Source organism: Ciconia boyciana, chromosome 18, assembly GCF_034638445.1.
Source record: "Ciconia boyciana chromosome 18, ASM3463844v1, whole genome shotgun sequence".
Classification (NCBI taxonomy): Eukaryota; Metazoa; Chordata; class Aves; order Ciconiiformes; family Ciconiidae; genus Ciconia; species Ciconia boyciana.
In genome coordinates this window covers 9,941,985-9,964,649 of record NC_132951.1, presented here as the reverse complement: position 1 = coordinate 9,964,649, position 22,665 = coordinate 9,941,985, and the positions used below count along the sequence as shown (strand labels likewise).

The 22,665-nt window shown below is 41.3% G+C and overlaps 1 protein-coding gene across 1 annotated transcript in view; it reads right to left on the bottom strand.

Moving 5' to 3' along the window:
- Positions 1–17,592, bottom strand: part of TNC (tenascin C) — a 105,688-nt gene extending 88,096 nt beyond the window's left edge. The window contains exons 1-3 of the mRNA XM_072883523.1: positions 17,457–17,592; positions 13,662–13,760; positions 10,957–11,028 (exon numbers count right to left, since the gene is read on the bottom strand). The gene's annotated coding sequence lies outside the window, so the exon portion shown is untranslated. The remainder of the gene's footprint in view (positions 1–10,956; positions 11,029–13,661; positions 13,761–17,456) is intronic.
- Between the last annotated feature and the right edge of the window lie 5,073 nt (positions 17,593–22,665).

Sequence of the window (22,665 nt, the reverse complement as noted above, 5' to 3'; positions counted from 1 at the left end):
CATTCTCCCGACAAGGTGGTCAAAGGATATGAAATGACACCACCTATGCCATGCAAGTTTGAGAACATGTACACATTAGAAAGGCACTTGGCTGTTACTATGACTTTCCAGTCTTGGATAATCATGAAGCGTCATATTGTGACTTAACTAGCTATCCCTCTCACCAGATCATGACAAGTATTAGCCAGAGAGACAACTACAGAAACAACGTTTACTGGGAACAAAGGCGTACTTTCAAAATGGCAACATTAAGGAGTGAAGGAGGCCTTAGAAATCAACTCGATGTTTCTCTTACCCTCAGGACACTCAGCACACTGAGCAGCCCCTGGAGCCTTATGCCCAGGATAAGCCTGTCCAGCACGTGCAACTGATACTAGAGACTGCTGCCAAAATCTCTTCGGAGAAACATCCTACCTCATTCATTTTACACTCTTTGCACAGTCAAAATCCTTTCATTCCTCATACCCGCAGTGGAAGTGACAGGTAGAGGAGCAGGCCCTCAGTACCTTCTGTTCCACCAGCCAGGCACTGTGAAGCCATATGTCTCCTCATTCAACCTGAATTCAGGATCCAGGGGAAGGCTCAGAAACAGCTTGTAAAGATATTTTCTCCTGCTTCATAAACTATCCCTGTATGACATGCAGCTGTTGCAAACAGCTGCAGCCTCTTGAATATCCCCTTTAAAAACATGCAACATGGTTTTGATATCTAGACAAACTTCAATTTAAAAGTTGTGAAAGCAGCTTATGCCAAGTAGTTCTAGACTAGATGGCAGAGGGAGCAACGTGAAGGCATAGAAAATAAAGTTTCCATACAGACTATTTGGTAACAGGTTGCCTCACAACATGGATGTCACTGAAGGTGTGTTTCAGAATCCCAGGGGAGTTTTGAAGCTCTTTTTCAGCACCACTGTGGTCCTACTACCAGAACTAGGAAGTTTATATGCATATAGTTGAGCCAAGGTTAAACTACTATCATACATCGGCCTGCAGTACAGACGTACCCAAAGGCTCCATATAAGTGTCTGGCTCTTTCAAATAGGACGAGAAAATAAAAGATAAAGATACTTGCCAAATACCAGAAACTCCTAGAAAATGCAATATTTTCTGGAGTGACTTTTGGCCTGTTCTTTCGCCTTTTGCCAGGGGTTTGGGCTGCACCTGAGCCGGATATTACAGTGCTGTGTTGGTCCCTTCACAGAGCAGACAGAACAGCTCTGCACTGATTATACAGCACTTGTCTTGTCTGAGCAAGACAGCTAGGGATTTTTCATTTCCATGATCATTCCTGACTGGCTGCATTTCCCTCGAGTTACTGGGCACTTTCAAATAGACTTTAAACACAGAAGAAAGGAACACGACAGCTGAATTGGGGACTATTTTTTAAAAGCTGTGCACAGATTTGCAAAACTCATCCCTTTATATCAGTTAAGAGAAGAATGTAAATAACAGCGTAGCATAATTTTGCTAAGAATCTTTGCAAATTTTTCCACAGCAAAGACTGGGAAATTCTCTGTACTGACAGTTACTGAGTTCTTTTGAGATCTATAACAACAACTTCTTTACAGAGGTTTCTAGGTTAGCCCTGCCCTAGAATAACAGTGATCTTTGGCCTTGCAGCTGTATGATCTCTGCTGAAAAGGCTACTGTTCACGCACACTAATGTATTCTTGGGATGCATCTGCACAGCAAAATGTAGGTGCAACTTACTATCCTGCTTTCACCTTAGTGACACAGATAACGGCTGTAATAAGGAGGTGGCAGTGGGGGATTTGGCTGCAACTGAGAGTTTACTGGAGACTGTAGCTATATAATGTGGCATCGCTCCAGTAGTAAATTCTGTCCTGTATTTTAATAGTCCTTACTATTCACGCCACCCAGTTTGAAACTTACTTGGAAGTTATGCCCGCATATAGTACAATTAGCTCTTTGTTTTGCTGGCAATATGTGAGGACAGAAAGGACACGTGGACTCTGAACGAGTTCAATGCAGGCTCCTTTCAAAGCAGCTGGAAGAGCCCCAAAGTTATGGTATAAATGACATCCATAAGCTCTCTAGCCACAGAGTCTTCACAAATTTGTAACACAGGATAACAGAAATAGTGCAATCATTTAAGTGGCTAATGGTCACCCTTTAATGACTCTCTAACTCACTGAACTTTCAAAAGTACTTGATAAACATGGCTTTGGCTCCCATTCACACTGTCTGGCCAACATTTACTACAAAGCAGTTTCCGGCAGACAATCTTGAACCATCTTCAATTCAGGGTTCCCTTGCAATAAGGAAGGGGGATGTAAGAACCCTTTTAATTGTTCTTATACTTTGTGAGCCCCAAAGTAGGAAAAATCCTGGAGGTGTATTGCTCAATGTCACCGAGTTAAGCAGCAGCAAGCAAAGTGACGTCATCAAAGGCATCAAGTCTATTTCTTGGAGATACTTGGATGAAAAGGCTATTGTGGGGGACTGATTTCATTTTGTAAGAATCCCAGCTATAAACGGATTAGCAAATTATTGTGACAGACAGTAAGCCTTTCATGAGAATGTTTACCACTGAGTTCCACAGGCCAGGATCTGGCCAAGCCCATCATCTTGAAACATAACCAATGAGTAGTGACTTCCAGGAATCACATGCTGCTAAGAAATGTGCCAGCAAGGCAGGCTGGAAGCTAGAAGATGACTGTGGAAAAGGTGGCGGGGGGGGATGACATTCTTTCCTGACTGTCACTCCAAGAATCAAGTTTGGAAGCCAGAGGACAGCAAGCCAAAGAGCTAAACACATCTGGTTTTGCAGAGGTGTTAGCCAGAAGAGTCGGACAAATGGATCCGTGCCTACAAAACGGGTCCCTAAGGTGTCAGGCTAGAACTGTGCAAGTGAAGAAGTTTTGTTTGAGCTTTATCTACTTCAGATTACTGTGGCAGTTTTTTCCTTCAGTAAGATAATCAAAGTATTAGAGCAGTGCAGTGAAGGATGGAAATACTTGTATAGATAGTCTCATAAAGGAGAAAGAATAAGTATTCCATGATACAGTTATTGTTCTTCCCAGTATAGCAAACCACAATAGCAAACCACCTTTCTGGAATAAGATAGGGTTAAGTCGAAAGTTGAACCTGAAAAACAATTAATTGTACATTAGTACTGTTCTTTGCCTTTCCAAAATCCTCTACCTGAAACCCACGCTGCATTTTGTATAGTTACACACAGAAAACAAAGTAAAGACCAAATGGCATAGATGAGGTTACATACAGTGCCTGTGACAGAGCTAGAAGCAGCCAGATCTCCTTGCACCCAGGAGGATGCCTCAGCCAAACCAAATCCTTCATCACTTTGCAAGTCTACAATGGAACATGTGGCTTCTGGGCAAGGCAGAACTAGAAGGAAACTTTCTTTGGAATGGACATATCTGGGAAAAAAAACTGTTTCAGCTTTTCAAAAAGGAAAAAACCCAACAACCCTTTCCCAACCTTTAAGCTAAAGGATACTTTTTCCTAATGACTCATGATAACTGTCAGACCCTGAACTTGCAGACACTTACACGTTCAGCTGACTACAACCCACATCACAAAATCTGTTTCATTAGTGTCATACTGGCTCACTGGGACCCCAAGCACAAGGGAGAATGAAGCTTAGAGCCAGCAGGGAACAAACACATCGCTGAAACCAAAGTTCTGCCCTCAACAAATCAAAATACTTCCTCTAATACTTCAGTATGTTAATATCAATTCAGGAATAATTCTTAGCTTGAAAAGGGCATCTACACCTCTGCATAGCTATTTACCTACCTGTCTAGAGCTTCAGAAGGTTACCTAAAATCTGGTGAAGAACAGATCCTTATATAAATTTCACCAGCCCCAGTTCTGCCCTCATGAGCCTCAGTCATGATTGCCCTTTTCATTCTTATTAATGCCGAGTAACGATGCATTCCCTACCAATGATGGCTATGTTCATAAATATTTACAACTGACTGAATGAAATCATACTTTGTTCCATTACCCATCTACACTTAAGTGTGTCAGAGAGCCTAAACTATTACACTGCCAAATACAGAGAACTTCATGAAATATAAAGCAATACAGTTCAACTTTGCTCAAATAGAGTTCAGCCAATTTTCATCAGCTGCAGATCTAGTTTTGTATATAGTTTACATTTAGGACCTCATAACACCGCTTGTTTCCTTGGTATACTGTGAGATATCCAGACTACCTGTTTTGTCTACTTCGGCTGCTATGGTTTCTCATGGTTTAGCTGAGAAGTCCCTCCTGAACTTCAGAAGCTTCATAGCCTTACACACATAGCCTTACACACCCTCCTCACACTGCTCCCCAAAAGACCTTAGCCTCACTAAGCTTTCTGTGTCTTGTTAAGCACTGATACTGATTGTCCGATCTCATACATAAGAATGGGGGTAAGCTATTTGGTCCATTCTTTCCCAGCCCGGTACATGTCAAATTCTACCCCAGTTATGAACTGTAATGAGTTTCAGCCGTCTGACATCTTTTTATCCATTATGTTTGTATGAACTGAGTAGATTGGTGCTTTCTCCAAATGCACAGTTCAAGTACAGAACATCAGAAGCACTGGATTTGGCTTTTTGTCCCAGGGCTTTGTTTTTTTCCACAGTTTATTTACAGACTGAAGGAAACTTTGGGATGGGAAGAGGAAGGCTCTAAAATTCACTCTCATTTCATCTTTCTCATAGCAAAAAAACAGGCCTTAGAGCCAAACACTGATTCTACTGCAGTAGCAGCAGGCCAGTCCAGTTTGTTTTCTTACAATATCTATTTAGAGACAATGAGGCTTTACTCTTTCTTAGTTTTGTCCTGTATTTCTAATTACTAGTAAGACTGGATTGTCTTTTTTTTTTAATATAACTATTAGATATAAATAGACTTATGTAATTTCAACAGTTCTGCAGTGTATTCATTATTTCTAGTTGCTGCTTCTTTGCATTCCTGCACACTGGACACTGAAATTGCCTTTTAATGAAGGTTTTGGCTTGCTGCATTTAACCTCATTGATCCTGAATGTAAATAAAGTTTCAATTTGTTGGAGTCCAGTCTAAAGTGTGACACAATGTTCTATTTCACAATCTTGAGGTGGGGGGGGAGAGAAATCAAGAAAAGCCCAAGTTCTTGAAAAGATCAAGAGAAGACCAGAGCTGGAATTCACTGAACCAAATAGGCTTGCTTGCTTGCTGCTTGTTTGCAAAGAGGAATGCTTCACCCCAATACAGGCCACTCATTTTCATGTGTACGTATTCCTTGCCTTCCTCCCTGCCTTATCTTGTCTTTCAGACAACAGTAATTCCTTGTTATTCACTGTAGTGATAATACAGCTTCCTAGGATTTAGATGAAAGGTCATTCAGAGAAAGGCATGCTATATCTTCAGGATACAGATTTCATACATTTCAGGTTTGTTTTTGGTTTCTTTGTTGCTTCTCCTTGTTAACTCAAAAGGAAAAATCACTGAAAAAGATATTAAATATGATCAAGTTCAGAAGGATGAGGAACGATAGTCTTGCAATAAATGCCCTGATTACCCCCAAGACATAGCCAAATCATTTAATATTCTTTGTGCCTGAGTTTCCTCATCAGAAATCCAGTCATACCTATAAGTCCTTTATTTCTTCCAATTTTTGAGGGCAAGAACTACCTTAGTTTCCAGGTCCTCTGTACATAACACAACAGATTAAAGTAGGGCCTGTAGTAAGACAAATACTGAGTAAAACCAATGCAACTGAGGACAAAATTTGACCAAGGGTGTTCAGTACATTAGCCCCATCCCAGTTATTATATATAAAGGCTAAAATAAGGATGAAGTTCAGAGTCAAAAAGAAGCATCAACTACATAAAACCAAATTTTCCACAAACCTGGGATTTAGTGACATATTCACATACGATATTAAAGGCAGCATACTACTGACTGAACACGCGATTCCAGTATATCCCTACAACTGGTATGTTGGAATAGCTCCTCAATGTCCAGCTACTGTGAAAAGTATTTATGAAGCATGCTGAGATGGATTAAAAAGGAAAGGAGGAGGGAGCTAACTGATTGCCCTATCACAGCTTCTCCATCACTTTCCTATCCCTATTTGGAGGGAACGGGAGCTTTCCAAATATCTGCATGCAGGAGAGGCTGTAGGTCTGAAATCTACGTCAGCAATCTGCGCTCTCACCCACTGCCCTACCAGACACAAACTCTGTCTGGTGGGAACCGAGTTGTTGTAGGACCTGCTGAGTTTGTTATTTGCACTGCAGTGTTTAAAACTGCTGCAAGGAAACCCTGGGGATATTAAGCAGAGCTATTCCTTCCCTGTCAAAATGTGTAAACATGAACAAATAAGGGGTCTGTCTGGAGAACATCAAAGTCAGGTAACACTTAGCCCAGTGCAACACCCCATAGCTGTGGGGGGACTGAAGTGTGAAAGAGTTATTGTTTTACATAGCTGCTGTGAAACGTCACACACCCTGGGATTAGAGCATGTGTTGGCTGCGTTTCCACACCCTGAACCTAAGTCCTCCTTCTTCTAGCTGCCTGGAGCCAGATTGTTTCAACCTTTTGTTTGCTTTAAAGTGTCCTTCTGTCCTGCTTTTCTTGAAACAACACACCCCCTGCATGCCAGATGCTGCTAATCAAGCACTGCTGACCTGGTGCATGTTCTGGCCTCATGGAGAATGAAAGAATCATTTCTTTAATGTCACAGTTTGATATTGTACACAGAAGACATATATTGTACACAGAGACAAATGAAGTGGACATACAATTCTCCCAAACTGTGTGGGTATCCACATAGAAACACCTGCTGCTGTCTCAGCCACAGATACTCCAGCCTCCAAAAACATCAGCAAACTTACGCTTTTCTGTCTCATAGCCCTACTGTGATTTGCACAGACACACATGAAAACATGGAGCAGATCTTAATCTTTACTTATGTGAATAATCAGATTGACAACTCATGTGTTTATAGACTGTTTATATGAGGAAGGTCTACAAGAAAAGACTCTGCTTGGATTTATACTTTATAAGGATATGACATCCTATAGTCCACGTATGCTGCAAATATATTCATATTCGAGGCCAGATCTCTACTCTGATACAGAACAACTGATTTTGGTGAAGTCATGTTGAGTAACAAGCTGGCCTTCTCTCATTAGTTCATCATTTTTATTTGCCCTTGCTATTTTAAAAGACCTGCCTGGGGTTTCCCATACCAGATATGACCTCCAGGCTGCCCTTCCTCTGTGATGACACAATAACGTCTAATTGCAAGCCCTTGAGAAAATTTTGTAAGAACATTATGCACCATTCTTGATCAGCCTTCCCCTCACCCAGCTCAGGTTCAAAACAGTTGGCTCAGTGATTCAGCTGCAAAAATCAGCTAGAAGACTATACAGTTTTGTTGTTATAACAGAAAACCTGAATCCACACACCACATCTTTCCTCCAGATGGGGAATTCCTTCTGTACAAAGCTCTCTTTAAAGTGGTGATTAGCAGTTACTTTATAAGAGAAAGGAGAAACTGCTTTCCTTTAATCCTCTCTAGAAACAAGTTGTTGTTTGTTTTTTTTTTCCCCACAGTGATGGTGGGGTGCTGGTCTAGCAGGTATATCTGGAAATCAGTAATATTATTAGTTCTCTGCAGAAGTCCAGACCCCTCTGATAGAAAACTCAGGCTCTCTGCAAACCCCAGAGGTCCTCAATGGGCAGGATGGACAGAGCAATCACTTTGACAAATTTTTTCAAAGCCCTGTTAGAACTGGATCTCCTCCCACTTCATCCCAGCAACCTAATAAAATAAGCATGTGTTTCCTTTACGACTTACTCTTCCAGGAGTGAAGAATGCTTTCATCAGGACACAGAGATGAAGGCTTTTCTTGCACCTCTTTGTGTATATATCACTGGAGAAGTTAGACCATCAAAATAAACTCACTGAGGAACAACTAATGATCTGTAACTTCATGTACAAAGCCCGCTTGCTACCTAACTCCAGCACTTTCTTCTACATCCACTGTCAATTGCCCCTTCCGTAAGATGCATATTGTCACACAGCTGGTGTCACCATTGACAAGTGAATGGAATTCACATGTGAAAAACACTTTCTTAAATAAAAGAGCTGTAGGGGGAAGGCTTATGTATTCAGTAGGGTTCTCATTCTAGGAGAATATACCTGCAAAAAATTCAGGCTGTTATCCTATTATTTCATTTCATTACCTTTGGCCAAGGCTCTAGGGTTAGATCTAATAAAGGATTTTGATGCTTACAACTTAAGCAGAAGCCCTGCTTCAGGTGTCTGTGTCTTCCCCCTCCTCCCCAAAGTCTATAAAGTCTCATTTTACCACTGGAAATTACAAAGGAGGTGAAATAATTTTGGAAAATTAATTCCAGAGGATTTCCTTCTCTAATTGAAACAGATTTCTGTGTGGAGACCATTGGGAAAGCCACATTTGGAGCAGGAATGGGTGGGGACTTCAAAGACACTGTTCAGATGAAAGAATAAAAATGTTTTATAGCAGATAAATTGTCACGGAGACCTGAGACTCAGAGTACAGCCTATGAGTGAAAACAGAGAAAAAAACTTCCATGAGGGTTTCTGACCCTTCAGACCAACACTTTGTTTCAAGATATACCTATATCTTTACCATATGCTTGTTAGAAAAATACTCAAATTTAAATCCTGATTTAAAAGACAAACCGACACCAGAAAATGTAAACCTAGGTAAGAACACAAAAACAGTATACCCACAGCCAAAAGAAATACTTACAGCATCTGCTAAGGGAAAAAAAGCCTCCCCCTCATACATCGTAGACTTCATTTGAATGATGAAGGGAGTCAGCACCTTCTAATACACCAAAGACAAAGAAAGTGGCTGTCCTCAAAAGGGTGATGCAAAGAGATTTGGAAAGCAGACAACTTACAGGTGGAAATGCCTCTACGGTACCCCAAACCCTGCCATATGACATGTTGAACTTCAGGTATGTGCCTGTATTTACTCTTACTCAAAAAACCACTGCAATCCAAAATCTTCAAACTCATGGACATCAAATGAATTTTAAATTTCAGCATATACTTAAGAGTTTTTTTGAGTCAGGGCGTATATCATGTAGTTTTAGCAGGTGTAGAGATGCAAGCATAACACTTAATCGTAAACTATTTGAAATTATTGGTGGGAAAAGATAAATATGTGTCAAAAATGCCTTAGTAAAGGTTTTCACATAATCTTAAGGTGAAGGTCATCTTCAATGGATCATAGTAGCGCTCTCTTACCATCATCCCATGCCTGTGAATTCCTTAACATTCTATAAAGATGAACACTTTGTCCTTCTCACTCTATTTTTGCATATTAAAAAAACCCTGAAGTTATACAAACAAATATCTTTCCTTGCACAGGAAGAGAATAAAACATCACTGTATAAAATGAAGAGAAGATTCTCAATTGTACTAATGCCCACCTGAGTTGCCTGTCCTGGAGGGAGAGCAAGTGAAATTAATGACTTAAAGACTACTTATGACACCATTTTGGTATGAACAGGCTTTACTTCAAATGAGAACCACAACTTCAATCTTTACCCTGTCTTGTACCTTACCCTTCCAAATCTATACACACAGTTCACAACTGCACTGCTTACAAAACAAGTTGTTCCAAAAGCAGTGGAACAGACTGAATTCCTATCGATTTGTGTCCTTTGCTCTCGAAATTCACTCTCTGCCCTTCCCTGACACAATATTTCTACCAAGCATAAGACATCATGTTCTGTTCCTATTTAAGACCTACAGAGCCTGAACTGGCCAGTCAGTACATACATGCTGACTGGCCAGCTGACCGTGACCAAGCCATGTCATGGCTGAATTCTTCCTGCCTTTCCATTAGTGGGCACACAAATATGGCTCTTCTGGTCTGCATAGTCGCTGGGTTCATGAATGTGTACAGATTTATTAACATAAAGAATTTCATCCCTCAAACATTTGATCAGAATCTGACAATATGTTCAAGTTAAAGGCACACGTGGAGTGCAGGGGGAGGAGACAGGCCAGGCAGGCTAGATGGTTAAATTTACGAATATGTAAGTTGTAGAAAACTCATTTCCCTAGGAAAACGGGCTAAAAATAGAGTCAGTAAAAAAGAAGAGGAAGCTTGGAATGCTTTATTTTTTGCTCATTTTCAGCACAGCTGATCTCTTTCAGAGTTAAATCGAGCCATGCTATTTTAGTCTTTGCCCAAGAAAGGGATTTTAAGCTTTTTACGAAACAAGGCATTATCTAGAACTTCCATGGGAAGGTAAATAGCTTGGCTATGTACCTTGTGGTACAACTATGGCAAAAATAACTTTAGTCTCTTGAACAGTAACTGAACCTTCAGATAAACCGACCAATCAAACAGAGCTGCTCAGCTAGGTCTACACCCCTACAGCTAACTGCAAGAAAGATCACGTTTATCATCACATTGACACATGTGTGCCAGGGAGAGAAGTGATTTCTCAATTACTCCTCTTTCTAACTGGGCAGTACACAGAGCGGAAAAGGGAGGTTTGCTGCAGAGAGTTCGGAAGTAAGCTACTACCCGTTTTGAGCAAAGGAAGAGATAAGGCCTCTGGCCTTGAGGAAGAAAAAATCCACAAAAACTACTCTGAACTACTTAATTTGCTTTTACTTTCCCATAGAAATACCTGTGCTGTACTAACAGTTTACATACAAGGCCATGTGCAAGCAAATTGCATGTCTCCTCCACCTGCAACCCATCCTGGCAGGTCACAAGCCAGCAAATCTGCAGCTGTGACAGCCCAGTACTAAACCCAAGCTGATACATCCTTCTCAGCACCACCTGGGATTCTAATGCCATTTTAACACAGATACAGAGCTCCTTAACCAGAGTGGGTGCACATCTGCCAGCTTAGAGCTCTTGCTGTACAAGTACATGATTGTCTACTCCTGTATGTGTAGCCATTATAAGGCTTACCTTAATCCAGTTTGGAACAGATGAGCTGAAACTGCACAAAGGCACTTAGAAGAATGTCCATAGGAGGATTTACTGCAAAAAAAGTAAGAGAATGAACTTTAATGGCAGTAGTTATCCTCTGTAGACAAGCCTTGAGCTAGTTTGTTCTCTGCTCTGCCCCAGCAGCAAGGCAGTAACAAATTCCCTTTTCCCTGTGCTGGCTCTGCAGCTGTAGACTAGGTCACGCTGCAAAACTCCTTTCAGTAAATCCTCATGAAGGAATCAAGCCCTAGCTACACTAAACTTTGATATTTTTTTTTCTTTTTTTGCTCTACACAGCAAATTCCACCCTCCCCAACTCCCCCCCAGATCCATGACCTAATTCAGTCTCAAAGGATCCAGTAGAAGCACACAGAGAAAAAGCAATGAACAATCTGGAATTATGGCACTGTATCTTTCACACAGGATTTAAGCCATTTCATCCTTGATATGGTATTGTTACTCCCGACAGCTCTCTGCATGTGATTTGTGGCACGCGGCAATGACACAGGGCATGATTGTTGCAAATGTTGTAGCAACAACTTAACAAATTCCTGTTAAGAGAGATCAAGGCAACATGACATTTGCAGAGAGCAGGATTAAGTTGCTTTTGTATGATGCTCCAGAAGGTTTAGCAGCTCTTGACAATTGCTTGGAAAAAGGTGACTTTTTTCTCCCTAGGAACAGATCCTTAAGGAATAAAGTCTGTTATCTACTTGTATGAAAACCCGTCAGGCAGAAACATCGCTGACATTACAGAATTCACAATGAAGGAGGCAGTAATGGGAAGCAGATGCAAACATTTTATGATTCAGGAGGCCAATCCAGACCAACAAAGTGGGTACATTTGGCTGGAAAGGAAGTGGGAACATCTCCCAAAAATATTCTGCTGACTTGACTTCATGTCTGCTGGTAGAGCTCATGAAATCTTCAACAGTTTAAAGACAGTTGTGGCAATGTCTGGACCTTCAGATTTCATGGAGACGATTATGCTTGATAGTGGGATACAAAGCTGATTCTCTGTACCCCTTCTATTAAAAAAAGTATCTAATTAAAAATTTTCAGCTTACTGTGTAACACATTCAATTTCTTGATTTAGAAGACAGCACAGACTCTGAAAAGCTGTTGTTCAAATGTATTTTAGGAATCCCTTTCCTGCACTACCCACTTGCCTGACAGCTTCTAAGAGTGTAGACTCACAATGTTCCTCATGAAAGAAGGCAACTTATTGCCTTCACTAAAGATATAAGACACGGAAAAACTGAGGTCTAGATATTTTGAAATGGGATCTTGACAGAATTTGGGCATCTCAAACAGCTTCAAAACCTCCCTTAACTTTGTTATTGACACTTTTTCCAGTAAGACTCCCTTGATATCTAAAGCCCTGTTTCTTCATTTCACAGAATAATTCATTTAGCTCATGTACTGGGAAGAGGTCTTCTTAACCACAGGCCACTTTGCCACCTTTCCACTGATGGGGGGCAATCCATCTAAAGCCAGTTCACAGAATTGAATCAGTCACTGAGTTGACAGAGCAAGGGTGCACATAGCTTATGCACTTCATATTAAACAGTAATTGAAGTAAATTCAAATATTTAAAATAGAAATTTTGGACAATTCTATCAAATGAAATAGAATTGCATCTGATTAACGAGTTACCCACTCATGAGGTCATCAGCATGCATAATCCCTCTGTATTACATGCAAAATGCACCAATTTAAGCTGCTGAAAGAAAATGAGCAAAAGCATGCCAGATTAAACACCAGTGAAAGACAAAGGATCTTCCACCTTGGGACATTTTTTTGCTGATCCAGCTGATAAGCAGTAACACTGCTGAGGCTGTAACTATCAACTTCAATAATGTCTCACAGCCTCAACCTCAGAAAGGCACGGCCTGGCGTCCCCTCCACTGCATATAAGCAAAAGGTTGTAAAGGAAAATTGTTACCTTTCAAGTAACAGTCAGTTGTTATACTAAAGACCTCTGAAGAAAGAAGCACTAAGAGATAACACTAAGCTGACAGAAAACAGGTGTGTCAAACTGGGCCAGTATATCCTGAATTTTCCACATCCTTCCTTCTTTTTCCATCTGACTCCCCACTTAAAACCTGAAAGTTCTTCCAATAGTTTAGTGTAAATCAGGCATACTTTATATAAAGATTATTATTATATTATTATTGCAGGAATATATTAAAAATAATAAAGCAGTAGAAGACACTTTAACTACCAGCATAATCAACTCCCTAGTAGATTTGAAGTAAGCAACTGAAATGTGTCACAGCCTTCATAGCCATTGCAGATATTAAGGCAGAGGAGCAGCACTGTGATTCTTAGAGTAGCTGAAAGTTTCAGCTGGATTACTTCACCTGATAATTTTAATCATTTCTGAATGCACAAATTCTGTTCTATCTACAATTTCTCTACTAAAATGATTGTATAGATCATCAAGACAAAACAGATTTGCATAGAAATTATATGGGATAGCGTTCCAATAACTATACAGCCTTAGAGAATTTATCTACATTTTTAAAGTTTAGCTACATATTTAATAGAGTACTCTAAGTACCAGGAAACAGTTTATGAACCCTATGGAAAAGATCTTTCTCTTGAACTGTTTTTCCCCCTGCAAAGCAAGGAACCTTGTGAGAAAGCACGTCCAAGAGGTCTGTGCCAGACCACCTACTGACCTGTTTAACACATGCCAGGAGCTGCAGGATGCCAAGTGGGCCAGTGGGTTTCTCTGCCCAGATGAACTGCTTGTGTCCCGGCAAGGGCAACAAGTTCAGCTGCAAGACAAAGGAGCATTTCATTTCTCCTGCTTTCTTGTTCCACTTTTGTGTCTGCCTGTGAGTCTCTGTCATTAAAAGCAAATGATTAATTGGGCACTGGGGAGCTGTCAGTGTTACGTGTTTTAACCAATGGACTTTTCTCAACTCAGATGCTAAGCACTTTAAGGTATTTGGGGTTTTTTCTTGAAATTTTATGTTCCTAAGTGCATGGTTTGTATTGGGTTTTTTGTTTGTGTGTTGGTTTTTTTTTTAAAAAAAAGCTTCTTTATCAGAATTTGTAGTTGACAAAGTACAAGAAAAGACAGTGAGCCCTTGCAATGCATTAATAAGAAGGCTACAGCCAAGTCCAGCTCCCTAACTATTGTATAATCAAAATAATTGTTTTCACTTCTGTAGAGAAGTAGCAAAACTAGGTACTGTAGCACAAATTAGAGTAACAGTAGTGCTGCTGCAATGTATGCTGGGCAGCTTACACCACCAAGGGGCTGTTTTAGCACTGAAAGAACCATCAAAATCTTGGCTGTTTGGACATGGCCTCTCCTTGTGGGACAGGTGGGCACAAGCTTCATCATATGAAGACTGCTTGTTACCAAACTTCTGCATGCTGCTAAAAGCTAATCAACACCTAGGTCAGCCACATTTACCTTTTTCCCCCCTATGGCCTGGCATAAGAGAGCTTCAAACAGACTCAAGGTCCGAGTATGTGTTGTGGTGAAAAAATCTTTACTGCGCACTCCTTCGAATCTGGCTTACTTCATGAGCAACAAGCTCTTCAGGATAGAAACAGATGCTTCTCGTACACATGGGCTGTGTTTGGAAGTGCCACTGGAATTCATCATCGCTATGGGTAACAGAGCCTTTTCAAATGTCACTTTATCCCTAAGCCAGGAACAGTAAAGTACAACCAAAAGCACAGAAGTGAAGTTCTCTGCCTACAGAAATCAATGAGAATTTTGTCCTTGACTTCACTGGAGCCAGGCTTTCATTCAATGTGTTTGTACTTCAGGTTTCCTGTGGTGAATAAATAGAAAAGAAAAGCTAAAGTCCTGGCACCAGTGTCATGAGTCAGACAATCAAGTATGTGCAGTATGCATTTATTCAGAAGAATCAGGCTTTTAGGGCATCAGTGTCTAGATATACAGCCATGTGAAATTGTTAAGCTAGACAACATGACTTCTTTAGTGGGAGCAACAACCTCTTGCATGTTTTCTGTTGTAGACAGGAAGTCAGCAGGGTTATCAGTCTCAAAGAAGTTTTGCAGATACAGAGTTGCTCTGGGAAGCACACAGGGTCATTTGGTATGCTGGGGAAGGAGGGGCATGAAAAGAATATTGTCAAAGCTGGGACAGCCCTTGTCAAAAGCTATGATGTAAATACAGAAGTCCCTGAAATGAGATTTTGCTATTTTATAACCCAAAGCCAAAGTGGTATTTGGTCCCAAGCGAGAATTTTTCCCTATAACCCAGCTGAAAGATTCTGTCCTTTGTAGGTACTTATACCACTATGCTGAAAAGAGTAAAAAGTATTTCCACAACAATTTTTACAATTGTTAATAGTTATCATGCTTCATAAGCATGTGTTTGTCACATCAGAATCACTGTTCACATTCATTAAGTCCAAGTTGTTTGATGCTACATTGTAATTTTCCATTAGGCAGATCTGACTGGAAAAAAAAAAAATCAAAGACTAAGTGAGGCTAGTATTAAAAAAAAAATCTCTTAAAAACTTTTATGGTGCTCCTTTTGTTGTTTAGTCTGTCCTTTATCTGTTAACATATTGGAGAAATTACAGCATTCCCATTATGCACAAACATCTGGGGATTTTTTTTTCTTTTCTTTTTTAAACACATCCACAGCTTACTTTTTGTCTATATGTACCTGGACATATGTACCAACAATCCCAGTTTTGGGTATCCAAAGTCACTGGCCATTTTGGAAAAAAAACTGAAGTGAAAAATTGTAAACAACGTGCTGAGCTAGCACATTTCTAGGATCTGTAAAACCAGAAACATTCTTCTACTAATTGCCTTTTATAGTTTATATTTTGTCACGTGCAAAATAACACCCATCTGCTTTGTAAGACGGATGAAGGAGAGATACCATTAAAAACAGGTTATACTGGCATCCAACATTTCTAATGACAGGGGGTTTTATCTTTTCTCTCTTTTTTTTTTTTAAAATAAGTAACACATTGAAGGTCTGGTTCTTTGCAAAATTACAGGTCTGTGGCATACAATTCTTCAGAGACACGTGTCTCTGAAGATCACCAGTCATCTGGGAAACACTTCCTTATTCAATGCCCTTCCTCCATGAGGTGCAGCTACAAGAGACATTACAGTGCTGCATGAACATGTGTATCACACTCAGCACAGCTCACAAATACCAAGGCTATTACCGGTGCCAGGAGGCTATTACAGGTAATACTTGCCCCAGGCTATTACAGGTGCCACCAGAAAATCCCATGTTCTCCATGTGAAGCAACATGATGTGCTGCTTTAAGAGCCCTTAAGGGAAATGAGTCAGAAATCCCAGAGCTTTTCCTTCTTTGGGTCATCCCCATCTCCCTCTCCATTCCCCCCTGGCTCTGCAGGGAAGTTGGGTCTGTGGTGCACAGACTTTCCATGTCTGCAGTTGCTCATATTCCCTTGTTATTGTTTCTTAGGAGCATTCCTGAACCGTGAACTTGTTGATTCTTCCAGATTAGAGCAGGGAAGCCAGTCCAAGTGCCTACTATTCCCCCCTCGATGCAGACAGACAGAGTTCAGCTGGTTTGCATGTGGAGCCTGAACTCCAGAGGTTCAGGCTGAAGCTAGAAGCAGCTGCTGATACTATCACAGCAGGATGCTAACTGCACATTTTCATGTGAAGACATCATCACTTAAGAGTTCTCTGCTAACAATCCCAACAGCTGCTTTTCTGGCTTCGTTGATGCAGATACCTCAGAGGGAGATATACAGGTGCCTGTGCCCTTTTCCTTTCTTCAGAGTCCTTTTAATATCCATTTAATAATGTTTACTGTTTTTCTCTTTAATCAAAATGATGACGTCAAGCAGCTCAGTCAGCTGCATGCATGACTTTTGAAGAGAAAGATATGTATACACACAGTTAGGGAGATGTTCCCTGAGCAGCTTGAGGGCTGAACATCCACTGAACAGTGTGGCTACCAGGGCGTCTCAGGGACTGATGATCCACTGACAGGCCATTAGCTTCAGCTCTTGATTCACTTTGGATATGTTGACATGGTATCCAGCAGACAGGCACGAGTTTGTTCTACCTATGTTCAGGTCCAGACAGCCACAAGCCCCTTTGAACCTAGCCTGGAAGAGCTTTTGCAGGTACCTACTTTTGCCCAAGTTAATGAGGTCTGCAGAGTGGTGGCATGTACTAGTTCGGGCACAGAGTCCTACATAGTCATGTGTCTTTTGGTCAGTGCAGTGCATGTGGTAAATAAGCTCATGTTTGCCTGCAAAAGACCCTGTAGGCATAATTTTAAATACTTTCAAAAACTGCAACGCAGGTCCTCATTTTCGTTAGGCTCTCTTGATAATTTTAAGGTTACTATTGTTTGTTTTGAAATTGCTATGGTGATTACCTAGGCAGGTGTCTGATTCAGATGATTTATTTTAAAACGATTAGCCCAAGGTAACATTATATTTCCATCTATAATTAGTAAGTGTTTGTAAATTGTGCTTACCAAGCTTCCAGCTGTGTGGTACCTCCTGCACTTCTTGCAGACCTCCTAGGCTCTCAGGGAGATGCAGCAGCTGCCAAGGCCGTGGGCAGCGGTGGCTGTTCTGATGGAGCTACTGATGCTGAAGCATTACTTCTTCCTGAAGAGATTTTGGTTAAATGTTAGGAGACTAAGAAAACTCCCCCTCCTCAACAGGGCAGGGGAAGAAAACAAGATGGAAAAAATGTGTGCTGAGATAAAGACAGGGAGATCACTTACCATCTACAGCCACGGGCAAACCAGGCATTTTTTGGAAAAGTAATGTAATGTATTGCCAATTAAAATAGGTTTGGAAAGTGAGAAGCAAGTTGAAACACTTTTCCCCCACCTTCACAGGCTCAACTTCACTCCTGGCTCCTCTGCTTCCCCACAACCCCAGGCGGTGCAGGGAGATAGGGAATGGAGAGTTACGGTCCGTCGGTAACAACTCCTCTCTGACACTCTTTCCTCCTTGCACTTTTCACCTGTTCCAGTGTGAGTCCTCCACAGGCCACAGTTCCTGTCAGGAAATATTCCCCTGCTCCAGCACGGGGTCCTCCAGGGCCTGCAGCGTGGTTCGCTGCTCTGGTGCGGTCCTCTCCACAAGCTGCAGGGAAATACCTGCTCCCCCTCCTCCTTCACTGACCTGGGTGTTTGCTGGGCTGTTTCCTCACCCTCACTGCCTGTGTGGCATTTTTCCCCTTTTTAAAATACATTTTTCACAGAGGCACCACCAGTGCAGTTTGCAGGCCTGGCTGTGCCCTGCAGTGAGGCTGCTGGAGCCAGCTGCAACTGGCTGTGCCTGGCGCGGGGCAGCCCTGGCCTCTCCTCACAGAGGACTCTGCAGCCTCCCCACTACCAAAACCTTGCCACCTGCACCCAGTATATACTTTTATCAACTTTATTCAAAGCGGGAGGCTTTTTTTTTTTTTTTTTTTAAAGATGAGTCTTTGCCCCTGAAGCACAACTGTTCTGTAAGAATGAAAAGGCCCATGAAGCTTCCTTGTTAAAATGGTAGGACAACATCCATGCTGCAGCTCGAACACGAGCAGCACATCCAGAGTCTGATTAGAATTCAGCTAAATTTGGCTTTTGCCAAAGTTTGTAGCCAGTGGCCTCTGTTCCACAGAAACACCAACTCCCTGCTCTGACGCAAAGGAAATCAGGATGTGTCGGTTCCTGTAAGAGCCTATGGACAACTTACATCCCATCCCAAATGGTGATGAATAACACAGCATTCATCTTCCACATTGAGCAAGCCGCGGCATTGCCAGCTCTCACCCCAGCAGCCGGTGAGTCAGCAGTCTGAGACGTCCCTAGCTGCCATTCAGGCAGCACATGCTAACACAAGTTAGACTACTATTTAAGGTCATTCCTAGCTTCTGCGTGGCCGTAGGCCAAATCATATTCACAGGGCTTTAGCTAGCTCCTCCTCTGTGAAATTATCCCCTCAAATGCGGTACACAGTCACTTCCTCTGCACGTCCCTGGTGCAGGGCTAGGGTGGCTTCCTCCTCCTCTGCCGCCTCCGCACGGCACTCCTGGGGCAACACGGGACACCTTTCTCCCAGAAACACAGCTGGAGCTTTGCTTTCTGGGCCATGAAGTCAGGGAAATCACTCACAAACACAGCTGGGGCTCCAGTCAGACCATAAATGGGGAGCTTTGGGCCTTGTTACGAGGTTTCATTTAGCATTTAAACAATTGTTTTCATGTGGCTGTGCATCCGGTAATACGTTTGTGGCACATGGTTTTTGGAATAGTGCAATCTCTTGTGCCTCCATAAATCACACAGGCTTTCTGAGTAATCCTGCCTGGGCGAATATACTAGCTCTGACCCAGGGATACTGCCCAGATGCACACGATCGAGGTTTTCCCTCGAGGTCAGATAAGAATACCTCACTCCACTGCAATGAAGCACATTTGAAGACATAGGGGAACCTTTCCCACCCTCCTTTTACAAGGGTAGAGGTAGATGGAATTTTAATGTCAGCCTTGGTCACGTCTGTCTTGCTGAGCACACTTTGTATTTGCCATCAGTTCAGTGATATCCCAATTGCTAACAAAAATATTACATTGGGAAAAAAAAAAAACCAAAACCAAACCCAACAACAACTTTAAATACTTAAAGATGACTATAGGAATGGTGGAAAACTGTAGCTGAGAAAGACATTAACAGCATAAGGATTCAGCTTTGCTTAACCTTCATTTATTACTCTTCTCCCATATATAGAGGCTTCACTCCAGAAATGAAGGGGTTAGAGATTAAGGTACTAGCTGAAGATGTGTATTCAACATTTTCTCCAGCACCAGAAATCCTGTGTGATTTCAGGTGATGCACAGTCCTTTCATGCCACTCTTCCTCACCTGGAAAACCCCAACATCAGTCCTACCTTTCAGGGGTGTCACAAAACAAAAGGCTATCAAGATTAGGAGATGCTGCTTTAAGATCAAACCCAATGGGATTTATACCTTGATTTCAGAGCAAGAAAAGCAGGCAAGCTTCTGAGCAAGCTGAAAAATATCACTTTAAATTCCATTTTTGTCTCGTTTATACTTTTTCAATTCCATTTATGTCAACACTTCATTTACCCCTAATGTATTCATGTCTCTAGCTGCAGCTGAGGTGAGAACCTTCACATTTAGAATAAAATCTTCAAAGAACTAGGTAAATAAGGACAGGTTCTTGATGCTATGCCCAGCCATTTGGGATTACTGAGAAATGCAAACACTTCATTAATTATCACAGTAATAAAGGAGGTCTCTCATAAGGTTTTGCAGGAAGAAGCCAGTGTATTGAACAGCAGATTGCTAAAATATTAAAAACAACTAGGAGAAAGGTGGAGTCTGAAGAAAATCCAGTGTTTAATTCTGGACTGAAAGAAGATGCTTAGCTCCAGAACAGCCTCCCAGAGAACACCAATGCAGGTGAATCCCATCTCACACAAAACTGAGAAGACAACAGCTAGTGCTATCCCCTTCAACTCAAAGTCAACAGCCAAAGCCATTTAGGGTGAAGGAGACATAGGATCAAGACCCAGCTTTGTTGGATTTGGAACAAGGATGGGAATCCTTGAGTTAAAGCTCCCATAGCAGTCACTAATTACCAGCTGGCAGTCTCTCAGCTTCTCCTCATGAACTTGCTCTGCTTTGTGTCACTAGCTAAATATTTCTTGGAGCAAGGATAGGAAGCTGTTCCCATATTTGTATTATATTCCATATCAAGTAGAGCATTTGGAGTGGGAGAGCAACTCACCCCAGATGAGCTGCTAGAGAAGACTGTATTCAAGTCTTTAAGCCAGGCAGACGAATTTACTACTGAGCTACTGGGTAGAACAGGGAACACTTTCACCTGAAGTTTTTCCCAGCAGGTCAAAGCACCCTTTAAGTCCAGCTGCTGAATCAGACACACAAGCTAGAGAAGGCAACATCTAGGTTGTGAAAAGTACTAGAGCTTAGCTGTGAAACAGCTGCCAGCTTCACTAGTGTTGTCACGGATGAACATGAATTAGTAGAAATTTGGTCACTGTTGATTTTAAGAGTAAAAACTAAGATTCAGAGATTTGGGGTAAACCAGGGCAAGCTGGCAGCTGAGTGAGAGCATAAAAAAATAACTGCAGTGCCTATGCAGTAGATTTACATGCTCAGAGGGACAGCAGGGTACCCAAGGTTCTATAGCCAATCTTCCTCTCCTGCCTGGAAATGTAAGATCAAGTTTTCTTGGATGTGCTAAGTCAGCTTTCTCAAGGTTACATGATTACGTGTGTTGCAAGAGAAGAGGAATAATCTATCCTACTTTTAACCATATCAAGATTCTAAGAAATACCCATCTAGTAGACTGTTTTAATTCTTATTTCACATGAGAATGTAAGCGTGAAAAGTGCATCCTTGATGCCATCCAAGACAGAACAGGTAAAAAGAGAACAGAAAAGTTCTCCTGTCATAAAGCCTCCTCTTTTATGTTGCTCTTCATAACTAGAAAAGGATAGTGAACTTCCTTTAAGTTTCTAGTCTAAGTGCCTCCTCAGAAACAACAAAGCAACAATAAAATCTGGTGTACATCAATATGCTAGCTGGATTTTTACAAGGTTTATTTCTTAATAAGATGTTGATTCATTTGTAAATTAAGAACACTGTTTGTTGTGCAATCTCCCTTTACATGCCACTCAAACATCACATGCAGAAAATTAAATAGCAGCTTGCTTATCAAGAAGAGGAGATCCTCTTTAATTTGGAAGAAAGTTGTTTTGTCTAAGGGTTGGGTTTTTTTTCGCCCCAGCATATGACAAGTGTGCCAAGAACATACAAATAAAATACACACAATATGTACTTCAGAAAAATAAAAAGCCAAGATTTGATTTGAATTTAGGACAACTATAAAGAGGTGATTCTTTTTGAACTAGTTATGTTACTCAAACTAGTTCCACTCTCACCAACCACAAATCCTACTCAAAAAAAAAAAAAAGCTGTACAGACTTATGTTTGCTTCCACAGTTAGAGAAAAGATGAGTAACAACTAGATCAGGCACTTTCCCTAGTGTCAGCCACCAATCCCTATTTCATTGAGAAAACAGCATTATGTTTCAAGTAGCAATAGTGACTTATTCAGAACCTGCTACTGGTTTTTCTCCATCAGTACTGGCCCTGCTGCCTGGGGAGCATGCACAGCTGCAAGACTGAGCTGTAGCAGAACTAGAAAACTGCTCAAAGATGCAAGATATACCATAAAAGTTTATAATGAGGCATATACAGCTAGCTGCCTTCAGCAGTTAGATGCACCATACTAAGTAATTTATAATGTAAAGCACAAGAATCTGCAAACTGTGTAACAGGGCTCAGCAAAATGTCTTGAGGGACAGTGAAAACTAGTTGAGTTTCTTGTAAACGTCTATCATAGTTGAACTGAAAGGCTGACAGAAAGAAAAATCAGTATATTCTGGAGAAAATGTTAGCTCTGCAAAACAGAACAAGTTGCAAAATAAACCTCATGGAAATCTTAGTGAAACTAGAGGCAGCTTCTGGTTGGGAAAATGGATAGCACAGCTCTTTGCAGCACTTACCACCTGCTCGTGCTGTGACACTCAGTGTAATTAGGCAGAACAAACTACTGGAGGGAATGGAGCAAAGACATGTAGGGAAAACATGCATTTCAGGAAACAGACGAAGTAGTCTTTATCACTCATAAATTAAACACT